Below are 12189 nucleotides of genomic sequence, written 5' to 3' on the forward strand. Positions count from 1 at the left end.
CTGCTGGGGGGTGATTTCTTGGAATATAAGGAATATTTTAGCATTATGTTTCACAATCAACACATCTGAATTCGCCACCTGACTTGACCATTTCCTTACCATTAGTGTGACTATAAACAAGTTATTTAACCTCTCTGCATCTCACTTTTCTCTCCTGTAGAAGACAATAATATTCCTTTATGGTTTTTGTAAGATAATGCTATACATGTAAGCCATTTGGCATAAGGTTCATTATAAAGTAGGTACAAAGTAAATGTTAATGTCCTTATCCCTTCCCTATGCTATATTGGTCCAATCAGGTTTTTTCTACTCTTCTCTTCCCTTCTCACCTCCAGAAGTTACAGTTTCATAAGGAATTTCATAGTTCACAATTTCAGTTCATACTTATATGGGAAATTGTGAAGCCTGCATAGATAAGAGATACAGTTATCCCTGGTATCTGTGGGAGACTGATGCAAGGATGTTCCACAGATACCAAAATCCTAGGATACTCAAGCCCCTTTTCTAAAAGGATGTGTTTGCATATAACCTATATACATCATCCTATATACTTTAAATCATCTCTAGATTGCTTATAATACCTAATACAATGTAAATGCTATGTAAATAGCTATTGTATTGTTTTTTATTTATATCGTTGTGTTATTTTGTACTTTTTTCACATATTTTCTATTTTTGGTTAGTTGGGTAGACTGTATATACCCATATTGCATATATGCATGTGTGTATATAAATGTATATATGTGCTATGTGTGTCTGTCTACTTCATTCTAGGGGGTTGAGTATTTTTAAAGGGTTCAAACTGATAAATTACAATTCAGGAAGACTATACAAATCTAGTTCAATCTTCAAGAATGCTGGATGGGGACAGCAGATGGCATAGAGGTTAAAGCAGCTGGATCCCACATAGCCAGCTAAGCAGCTCAAATCCTGGACCTGGTAGCTTGACAAACACACTGGGCATATGTGCATGCATGCCCCAAATCCCAAGAGGAGAATGGAGCTGAAGTGAGTGTGGCATGGCCATCTCCCCTAGAAGGCAATTTCTCACTTTCTCTGTCTCTCTGGTGAGCACACACACCGTAAAGCAAAACCAAAACAAAACAAGAGTACTGAAGGTTAAAAAGTATATAAATTTCCTGGAAAGTTGAGTTTCTCTATCTAGTAGATGATCCTAATATCTCAATACTCTTCCAACTCTGGTTGGACTTAAAGAGAAATGAGATGAAAAGCTGACTACTAACCTACCTAACTACTAACCTCACCTTATTAACCAAAGAGGATTAGGATTAGTCAGTGCTTGGGTTGAAGATCACAGTAAAAAATCAAGATTTATTGAGCTAGAAGCTAGCAACTCTCCTTTTGATTCAGAGCTAACTAATATTCTGGCATGTTTGTCTTGTATTACTAAATCCTAAAGCTCACCTACCAGCATAGAACCAACCTGATTCAATAAAGATGATGAGGATGACACTGGAAGACAGCTCAAATACTAAACCTAGTATTCTAGTAGGAGGTGGTTGGTGCTCCCACTTCTGCTTCTCTGCCTTTTTCCTTCCTCATAGCCGTGTTCAATGGTGCCCCAAATTGCAGACCCAAGTCTTCTCAACTTCTGAGTAAATTCAAACTGAAGGTGTCAACAGATTTAGCCTTTATTGTTCAGTTTAGTTTGGTTTTAGATTAGTCTCCCAGAGTTCTGGTGTCTCAGTAAAGCTCTCCAGGCCTTATGCATTTTCCCCTACATCCCTTTGCTACCAAGCAACAATAAAATTCAGTAACATTTAGTAGTTACTTGTGTGGATTCTGGAGCTAGACTGCCTGAGTTCAAATTCAAGCTCTGTCAGCTAGTAACTTTGTGACTTTGGGCAAATTATTTCACTTCTATATCTCAGGTTTCATCATTTATGAAAGAGGAGGTAATGACAGTATCTAACTTATAAACTTCTTGAGAGGATGAAAGGCGAGAAGGCTTGTAAAGTACTTAATGCTTGGCAGATAATAAGTACTTTGTGTTTATTTATTCATTTTTTTTTAAAGTCTGAGAAAGTTCTTTCTCCCTTTCTAATTTGAAGCTCTTCTTTCCACCCTCCCATTTACCCCCACCCTCATGTTGACAGGGTTCACTAAGTTTCTGTCTTGAGCTCTACTAGGTTTCTCAATCTAGAAGATGATCCTAGAATCTCAATCCTCTTCCAACTTTGGTTAGACTTAGAGAAATGAGATGAAGAGCTGACTACTAACCTACCTAACATTTGACCTTCCACCATTCTAACCAGGTTTCCCAGTACTTACAGGTTTTCCAAATTATGACTAAAATAGACTGTCTACCTCTATGATACTGTGTACAATCCACCTAGCTACAGCTCTGTAGCCCACTACCTCTTCCTTCTCTAGCTGCTTCAAGATGCCCACAGTAAACCAGATGCCAAGTTAAAGGCTACAAAGCATTGTCTAAATAAGAAATCTTGTTTTTGTTAGAGCAGCATTCTCCCCACCAAAAACAAAACAAAAAACAATAACAACAAAAAAAAAAAAACAGGTAAAATTCTGTTTCCCTGCCTGGATGATTCCATCTTATTTGGGTAGGATTCCTGGAAGACTGACCACCAACAGAAGGCACATGGTGATCATATTCCAAACTACAAAAGTAGAAAACACCACCATTCAAAAACTTGAAAAGATAGTACAAATATGAAAAAACACATAATATATTTCTGTTTGATGAAGGGAATTTAAGAATAGGAAACAAAGAGCTTTCCCTGCTGAGTTTTAAGTCTGAATAAATCTATTGTAATAAATTAAAATATGTCACATGTAAATTGTATATTTTTATTTGTAAACCATTGTCTTTCCCAGGATCTCAAAGCACTTTGTAAACATTAATTACCCATCAGTATCTACCTGCGGTATGACTATTATCTTTGCCTCCTAGATGATGAAACAAGAACAGAGAAATGTTAAGAAACTTGCCCACAGCTACATGGAACAAGCTCTGAGCAAGAACTATTTGTTGTTTCTGTGTTTGCAATAACGAGCAAATTAAAAGTGCAATAATTTTCTTTGTAATTCAGAAAACATCACTCTGCTAACAGTCGTCCCTAACCATAAAAAAGAAGTCTTTTTAACTTCCCTTAATGTGGATACTTTTTTTCCCAGATAGTACCTAATTATGGTAAATTGCTTCATTCTCTAATTGTTACTGCAAGGCAACTAAACATTGTTATGTTGACTACTCAAGAGTGGATTGTTAATGGCCTTAATCATCAGATAATCCAGTAATATAATCAATGTAACTGGAAGATACCTTGTAGAAACAACAAGCAAATCAAGTATGAAACATAGACTTACAAGGGAGTGTTCAATTCTATTGTCTTGTGTTTAGTAAAATAAGTAAAAAAAAAAAAATCTCATTTCACAAAGAAGCAGGATTTGTTAATTCTGTTACATTACTAATCATCAAAAACCCACATTCCTTGATACATAATGCTGGATTCTCATCACACCAACTTAGACCATCTCCACAGGATATGAAACACCAACATATTCCCTGCAGATATTTTGCCAGAGGAGATCTTGCCTTCCTCCACTTCTAACATAAATATCTTTATAAAAGGGGTAATATTTTCCCATATCTCACCATATCATGTGCTAAAAGGATGAGAATAAATTTAAGATTTAGTTGTTGTTGACATTTCAGGTGGTTCTGTGGAGAATGGAAGAATTAGTTAACATTAATTGAAGATAAGAGGGTAGGTGAGGTTGGCCTTTAGTAAAATAACTAGAACTGAGGCCACTAGGCTTTTCTTGGAAAAGAAAAGCCAGGTGGTGGTGGTGGTGGGGATACAAATATGAGGCACACAGTAGTTCACACTGAAAATTATTTCTACTATAATTAATTGAAGACAAATATTTTATTGATATATTAAAAACAAAGAATTCACATGAACTCATGCTCACACATGCACATACACAACATAAACATTCACATACACACACACAAAATAGCAGGTGTGTATCTTAGTAAAGAAAACAGATTCTTTCTTGTGTTACTTCCAGTATCTGCCAGTTATATAAGAACCAAATAAGCCTTTTGCAATTTTTTTAAAAATAGCTAATCTGTTTTCTATACCAATTTGAGCTTGTACTAGGTAAATCATATTACATTTAGGGTCTGTTTAATGTTTCATTTTTCTTTTCTTTTAAATCTCAGAAAAGCACAAAACATCACTGGGCAAAAAAAAACCAAAACTTTCAGGACCAGCAGTTGGCATAAAGGTTATGTCACTGGACTCTCACATACTTGACCACAGTTTAAGTCTCAGATCCAGCGGCTTGAAACTCACACTGGGCACATGTGCCGGCGTGCCCAAAATCCCAAGAGGAAAACAGAAGAGAAGGGATTGCAGTGTGGCCATCCTCCTGGGGGCGGGGATGGTGATTTCTCATTTTCTGTCTCTCTAGTGAGCACACGTGCCCTATAGCAAAAATTTCTCTTAAAATAAACAAACACAAATTTTCTCCATGGCCTGTATTTGAAATAATGCATTTAACTTTCTGTATTCTGTGTTATTTAATAATATGAAAATGTCTGCTGATTTTGAAATAATAATTATTAATTGATTAATGCTTTCCAAACACTGTACTTTGAATACATTAGGGTATTAAAGTATTTGAAGGGTTTCCACTTATAGAATGTCATTATAAAATTATTTAATAAAGAATATACACACATCGATCAAATGACAAAAAGTAAAAATGTCTCCTGCCAACCTTCGACCTTTTATTTCCAGTTCACCATACCCTTAAATTATAATCACTATTATTAATTTTTATTGTTTGCCTTTCCAGAGTTTGTTACACACTTACAGAATAATAGAAATATGTATTTTCTCTGTTTTCTACACTAATGGTAGATTATCATTCTTTGCCTTTACTTTTTTCACTTAGTAATATGTCTTAGAAATGTTTTTATATTGGTACCTGAAGAGGATCTTCATTGTTATTACAAAAAAATTACCGTTTCATAGTATTCTATTGTATCAATACACTACATTTTACTTATGCAGTTCCTACCAATATAAACTTGTCCAGTAATTTCCTGTTGCAAACACCTCCACAATCAAATAAAATGGCACATGTACCATTTTACACATGAAAGTACATCTGTAGAATAACTTCACAGAAAAGATACTGCTAGGGACCAGCAGTTAGCGTAATGGCTGTCACTGGACTCCCACGTAGTTGATTGGGGTTCGCGTCCCCGACCCGGTGGCTTAAACTCACGCCGGGCACGTGTGCGTGTGTGCCCAAGATCCCTAGAGGAGAATGGAGGAGAAGAGATTGTGGCATGGCCATCCCCCCCTGGGGGGTGATTTCTCGCTTTCTATCTCTCTATCTCTCTCTGTCTGTCTGGTGAGCGCACACACCCTATAGCAAAAACCTCTCCAAAAAAAAAGAAAAGATACTGCTACATTAAAGGGCATACATCTTGTAATTCTGATGGATTGTACTTCATAGGAATTTCTCAATTGTATTCCAACAATAATAAGTAAAAGTGTCTATTTCCCATGACCACATTATCAAACTTTTTTTCATTTATCTGCTAGAGGTGAAAATGGTATCTTATTGTAATTTTCTAATTATGAGTAAAATTCAATGGCTTTTCATGTGTTTAACAGCCTTTTCTTTTTTTTTTTAGTCTTGCAGTTGGCATAGAAATAGCAAAGGAGAGAAACAGACTGAAAGAAAGTGAGAAAGCACTGCACATGGAGAATGGTCACACTGCAATCCTTTCTCCATCTCTCCTACCTTTCAGAATTTTGGCCATGCACACATATGCCCCCATGTTTCTCAAGCCCCAAGGTCCAGAATTCAAACTGTGCACTTGGCCGTGTAGAATCCAGCCACCTTAACCACCATACCACAGCCTTGTCTAGAGCCTTTTCTTTCTTTTATTGCTAATGGTGAGATAACACTTTAACTTCAATATATTATCTTGGCATAATCTGTTTACAGAAATAGATAGCATTCAAATGTACATTCAATAAGCAATTGAAAAACCCTTGGTACAGTTCAGTTCTCATACTTAACATAAGAAATCACAATTTTTAGTATATTACCTAAGCAGACCGTTAGTGGGGAATAAAAAGATGACATAGTTGGGACCAGCAGTTAGCGTAATGGCTATGTCGCTGAACTCCCATGCAGTTAACCGCAGTTCGCGTCCCGGACCCAGTGGCTTAAAACTTACGCCGGGCGCGTGTGCATGCATGCCCAAGATCCCAAGAGGAGAAAGGAGGAGAAGGGATTGCATGTGGCCATCCCCCTGGGGTGTGATTTCTCACTTTCTCTCTGTTTCTCTCTCTCTGGCGAGCGCACACACCCTATAGCAAAAAAAAACCTCTCCAAAAAAAGATGACATAGTCTAGCTGATGACATATATAATGATTTTCTTATCTAGTGCTCTTAAATGACAGGGTGTTTCTATATTTGACCACCTCACCTAATCAATTACTTCAAATGTGGAATAATCATAGCAAGAAGAAAGGAAAACCTGACATCAAATTTCAGTTAAGGGAGTGAAGCTCTAGAATATGAATTGAATTTTCTTCTGAAATAATTTTCTAAATATGTTATCATATGGGATTAATTTTAGGATTCAATTTCACTGATTATTTAGGAAAACCCACACAAATCAAAATACAAGCTTGTAAAATGATTTTTTTTCTTTCCTAAAACAAAATATTACAGACTATGCTCAAACTTTGAGCTCTGGCACATTTACATGCTCATCTCTATTCTTACTGGAAAATATTTAGAGCATATTTCTTGGAGGTTCATGTCAATTAGACTAAATTTTATCATTGAAGACATATTGTTGAATATATTATACAGAATGTAAAATAAATTTTAAATGTGCAATATGAGTTATCTACTAGCTAACATTAAGTTAATAACCATCCCAAAATTATCCAAAAATACATCTTCACAACTCAAGGACTTCCCTGAATTAGATACCTAAGGGGAAATTTATACTAACTTTTTAAAAAATATTTATTTGGTCAAGTCCCCATTTATGGGAGGAATCAGTTTAACTAGAACGTAATAATCCCAACTCCTCTGGCATTGACTCAAAGTCAACCATAAAGGGACAGAGATCCAATTTTATTTCATCATCTCTAGAAACTGATGCAAGCCACACTGATTTCCTAGAAGTGGAACATGCCAAAGAGATTTTCTGACAGACATGATGAGTATTCCTTGAGGTAAAGTAGTATATCTCAATTTGGATAAAAAGGGTATCCTTAGAAACAGCCTTTGTCCCGATGTCACAACTATGAAAAGGGTATATAAAATTATATATATCTGAGTCACAGTGAACCCCAATCCCACACGTAGTTCATTAGCAAATATATCAAGATTGCTGCTATATGCAAGTAAGCTAACCGAAACCACTACCCAGTCCAATAAACAACTTACTATTACATCAATGTTCTTAGTATAAGGCCAAATCAAGGTAGCAAGGGGAGTCAAGATCTTTTAAGTCATAGAGACCTTCATCTCAAGACTCCAGCACAAGACTACTGAGGAAATAGCCAGTCTTTTCTATGAAGTTACTATTTAAATCCTGTGCCCATTTTTCAATTGATTGACTTTTTGGTATTTTCTTATTGATTTGTAGGAACTCTTTAGGTATTAGGAAGAACTGCTCATCATGGAAATAAACTGAAAAAAAGTTTTTGTCAGTTTATAGCTTATATTTAATTTTTGGTTTTAAAGGTTTGGCCATGAACATTTATTTTTAAGAAATCATTGTTAACACATTTGTTTCTCTGCATTTTGTGTCACAGTTAGAAATGTCTTTATCACACCCAGATTATAAAAGAATCTCTCTCTACAGTATATTTTATTTTGAAGCGTGGGAGTGGAGGGGGTAGGATAGGAATTATTAAGATGGATCCAAAATAAAAATGTAGTCTTTAAAAAGCATATAAAACAAAACCAAAATTACCAACCCTACTAAACAGACAAATGGGACATTTTAAAACTGAACCTTTGCCAGGAAGAATAGAAGATACTTTGTGTTTGCAACATGTATTATGGGTCAGGGGATGATTCTTTGAAGCCAGAGAGCTAAAAGATGAATAGTATAGATCAAGAGAGAATGATTTTGGCAGCCTGTTGACTAACCAGGGCCTCCAGAAAGTTTAGAAGAGCTACATAGGGAGAAAAACATGACTTCAAAGAACAACAGATCAGTAACTTCACTACTAAATCAGCTCAATGAATAGCTAAAACAGTATGTGACCCTGTTAATAATCGATTTAGGCCTCCCCATCAAAAAGTAAAATAAAATAAGACAAGTAATAACTAAGATGAGTTGTCAAAAGCAATTCATGTGAAATCACAATTCAATACTTCCTCAGACAGCATAAGTTTAGTATATTTGAAAAAAAAATAGGTGGAGACTTTGGATAAGAAAAAAAATTTTAAGGGCTGAATTAGGTAGAAGTGCCATAGATGGATAGTTATATATTTTAAATACAAAACTAGTTCAAACAAATTGAGTACAAAGAGTTGTTACTAACAGTTCAATACTGGATTGGGTAGAGGTGTCAAGTAGGTCCCTTAGGAATCCACTCTGAGTTCAATACAATTCAATATTTTCATTTACTACTTCAAGAATAGAAGAGAGAAGATGCTAATAAAATTTGCAGGTGTTCCTGCACATTGCAGAGATAGGCATAAAAGAGAGTGTGAGAAGGATAAATTTTTTAAATGGACAGAAATCAATATAATAAGATTCCATAAACCATTCATAAATGTAATGTGATCCACAAAGGGAAGAATAATCAAAATGCGCCAATGTAAAATGGAATCACAAGAGGGGAAAAGAGTTATGGCAGAAAGTGAAATGAACATGTATCAGCAACGTAACTGTCAAATCATGAAGCCAAGTGCTGATCAAATTACAAAAATTAATTTTTTTGTAATAGTAGGAAAAAAATGAAAGGTTATACTAGTCTATAAGCACTTTGGTATGTCCAGGCTGTCAACCTAAAAGATTGATAGATAACTGGGGTACAGAGAGGTGACTGGAAAATCAAAAGAATCTACACAGGAAAAAAATGAGACAAGCATAAAACTAAGATAAATGGAGAAGAGTAAGTGAGAAAAGTAGGTATAGTTAATCTGAGTGGAAGCCAGGGAAAGGGACATGCACAAAAATAGAAGGAAATAAGGGGGATGTAGAGAGAGGCACTGGAGATGAGAGAAAAAGGGAGAGAAAGAAAGGATGTAGGATTTTTTAAGTAATGAAGGAAATAAATGGAGAGTCAATTTAATTTAAATCTTGTGAACTCACAAACAAGTTATGTAGAAAATCAGTGGTGGATACCACAAATTAATATTTTAATTGAAATGTTTCCAGGAAATACACTTGCAGTTTAAGATGATGTACAAATCAGAAAAGAAACTGTATATTAAAGAACATATCAGAGAAAAAGGAGCAGGGCCTCATAAGAAATTTGGGGGCAAAATCACAGCTAAAAGAGTAGAAAAAAGCACTTTTCACTTTTAAAAGAAACAAAACACTCCAGGAATTCCTAAGCAATACAAACTATCCAAGAACAAGTGTATGCAAGGAAAGCAGTATAAAAAAATACTTGTATTTATCTGAGTTTAGAAGTAAAATATAGCCATAAAAAATCTGAAATTAGAAAATATTTTTGTAAGTTAAAATTAATTCTAATTTCACCATCATCAGCACTTTGATGGACTTGCAAGAGTCTTCAAGAAGTTCAAGGAAACACACAATATGAGAAAACTATGCACAGATTTCAAAATTTTTGTACCAAATAAACTCATACTTTAATTTCATTTTTCCAAAAACTTTAAAAAATACCTGTGTACTTTACTCTTTTGCACAATATGTATCTTTTTAAAATTAGTATCATTTTGCTCATGCAGTTGTGTGTCTGCCTTTTCAGTCACTCTTCTCTTAACAACCTACCTGTTTAATGACCACTCTGATGACCAGTTCTTCAGCACAGGGAATCCCATTTCTCAGTCTTTCTCTCCTTCCTGCAGTCAATTAGTATTCAGCACACAACATGTTCTCAATCATGCAAAACTATATATTTCATTTACAAATTTGTACTTCATTGTGCAACCATACTAGTATTCAAGAGAAATAAAAATTATTATACCAGATTATATTACCGTGTTGTGTTGTGTCTCATCACTTTTTGGCTTTTATCTAATATATGCTTTTTGTATGGACAGAATTACATTATACTAGTGTGGTGTCATATGATATCTGTTGAAAAATGTATACTCTGGCACCATGACATACCACAAGACATTTGTCCTTAAGCTCTTTGCTTATAGATCAATTCGGTTAAAGACCTAGTTGTAGGAATGGAACTTAGTCATTAAGGGAGTAGTACCTGTATATTATATTGCAGGAGTTCCAGCAGCTTGGGCTGTGGGAGGATTGGTAGGTCTATCTGCTCAACTCCACTAAGGCTGTAGGTGCTCTCTGGCCTCCCAGGCACCCAGTACACACCCTGTCTGCAGCCAAGATGCCCAAGAGGAAGGTCAACTCAGCTGAGGGGGCTGCCAAAGAAGAACCCAAGGGGAGATGGGTGAGGTTGTCAGCTAAACCTGTTCCTGCAGAAGTAGAGACAAAGCCAAAAAAGGCAGCAGGGAAGGATAAATCTTCAGGCAAAAGAGTGCAAACAAGAGGGAAAAGGGGAGCAAAGGAGTAACAGGCTGAAGTGGCCAACGGAGACACTAAAGATTTACTTGCAGAAAATAGAGAACCTAAAAATGAAGAGAGTCCACCCTCTGATGAAGCAGGAGAGAAAGAAGTCAAGTCTGAATAATGTCATATACCCTGTCTCCCTTCTTGTACAACCCAGAGGAATATTTTTATCAACTATTTTGTAAATGCAATATTTTTAGTAGCTCTAGAAACATTTTTAAGAGAGAATGTTAACTCATCTCATTTTTTTTAAAAGTGTAAATTTTTTTTTAAGAGGTGAAATCATTTGCTGGTTGTTTATTTTTCAGTACAATCAGAAAATAGTGGAATATTGAATTATAGGAGGCTTTGACTCTCTTGCCTGTCAGCTTAAAATTCCATAGGTGGGGGCGGGTGGATAGTTCTTATATTCTAATACAAAACATACTAAATGGCAGTTTGGAGTTACAGTCTTGCATTTAATGTGTCCTGAATATTTTAAATTACTTATATTATGCTTTTTAGTAGCTTTTGTTTTGTTTTTATTTTCATTTTGTTTTTTTGAGAGGTTTTTGCTATAGGGCATGTGCGCTCATCAGAAAGACAGAGAGACACAGACAGAAAGTGAGAAATCAGAGAAGTCACCCCTCAGGGCAACTGGCCACACCTCAATCCCTTCTCTTCCATTCTCCTCTCGGGATCTTGGGCACACACACACACGTGCCCAGTGTGAGTTTAAACCACCGGGTCCAGGACGTGAACCACAGTCGACTACATGGGAGTCCAGCGACATAGCCATTACACCAACTGCTGGTCCCTTTTTTATTTTTGGAGTAGTTTTGTTTCCTAAAGAAAACCACTCTTTGATTGCTACTCTCCATGTCAGAATTGTGTGCACTCTGTAACATCTTTGGTTGTGGTAGTCCAGTTTTCCCAATAATTTTGTTAATGTACTGTGAAAAATTGGAAATTTGAGTATGTAGTGTGTATGATACTAAATTGTGATTTCATGGGACTTACATAATACCTTTCAACATTTGAAGACAGTGGTTCTTGATATCCTCTTAAGGAAAACTTGCCTACAAATTTGAAGCTGGAAAGTCACTGGAATAATTTTAAAAGAATCACAATACTTGGCTTTTTAAATTTTTTGTATGTATGTTAAAAATTGGGTACAGTCTACAGTCATACCACCCTGAATGTACCTGATCTCGTTTGATCTCAGAAGCTAAGCAAGGTGAGGCCTGGTTAGTGCTTGGATGGGAGACTGCCTGGGAATACCAGGTGCTGTAGGCTTGGGACTAGCAGTTAGTGTAATGGTTATGTCACTGAACTCCCATGTAGCCAACCACAGTTTGAGTCCCAGACACAGTGGCTTAAACTCGCGCCGGGTGCGTGTGCATGTGTGCCCAAGATTCATAGAGGAGAATGGAGGAGAAGGGTGT

General features: G+C 36.0%; 2 pseudogenes; both read left to right on the plus strand.

Moving 5' to 3' along the window:
* Positions 1 to 10583: 10583 nt before the first annotated feature.
* On the plus strand, positions 10584 to 10886 carry LOC102484889 (non-histone chromosomal protein HMG-14 pseudogene; annotated as a pseudogene).
* Positions 10887 to 11921: 1035 nt separating this feature from the next.
* On the plus strand, positions 11922 to 12040 carry LOC114005532 (uncharacterized; annotated as a pseudogene).
* The last annotated feature ends 149 nt before the right edge of the window (positions 12041 to 12189 follow it).

The sequence above is a fragment of the Tupaia chinensis genome, unplaced genomic scaffold (genome assembly GCF_000334495.1).
Source record: "Tupaia chinensis unplaced genomic scaffold, TupChi_1.0 Scaffold143961_1, whole genome shotgun sequence".
NCBI lineage: Eukaryota > Metazoa > Chordata > Mammalia > Scandentia > Tupaiidae > Tupaia > Tupaia belangeri.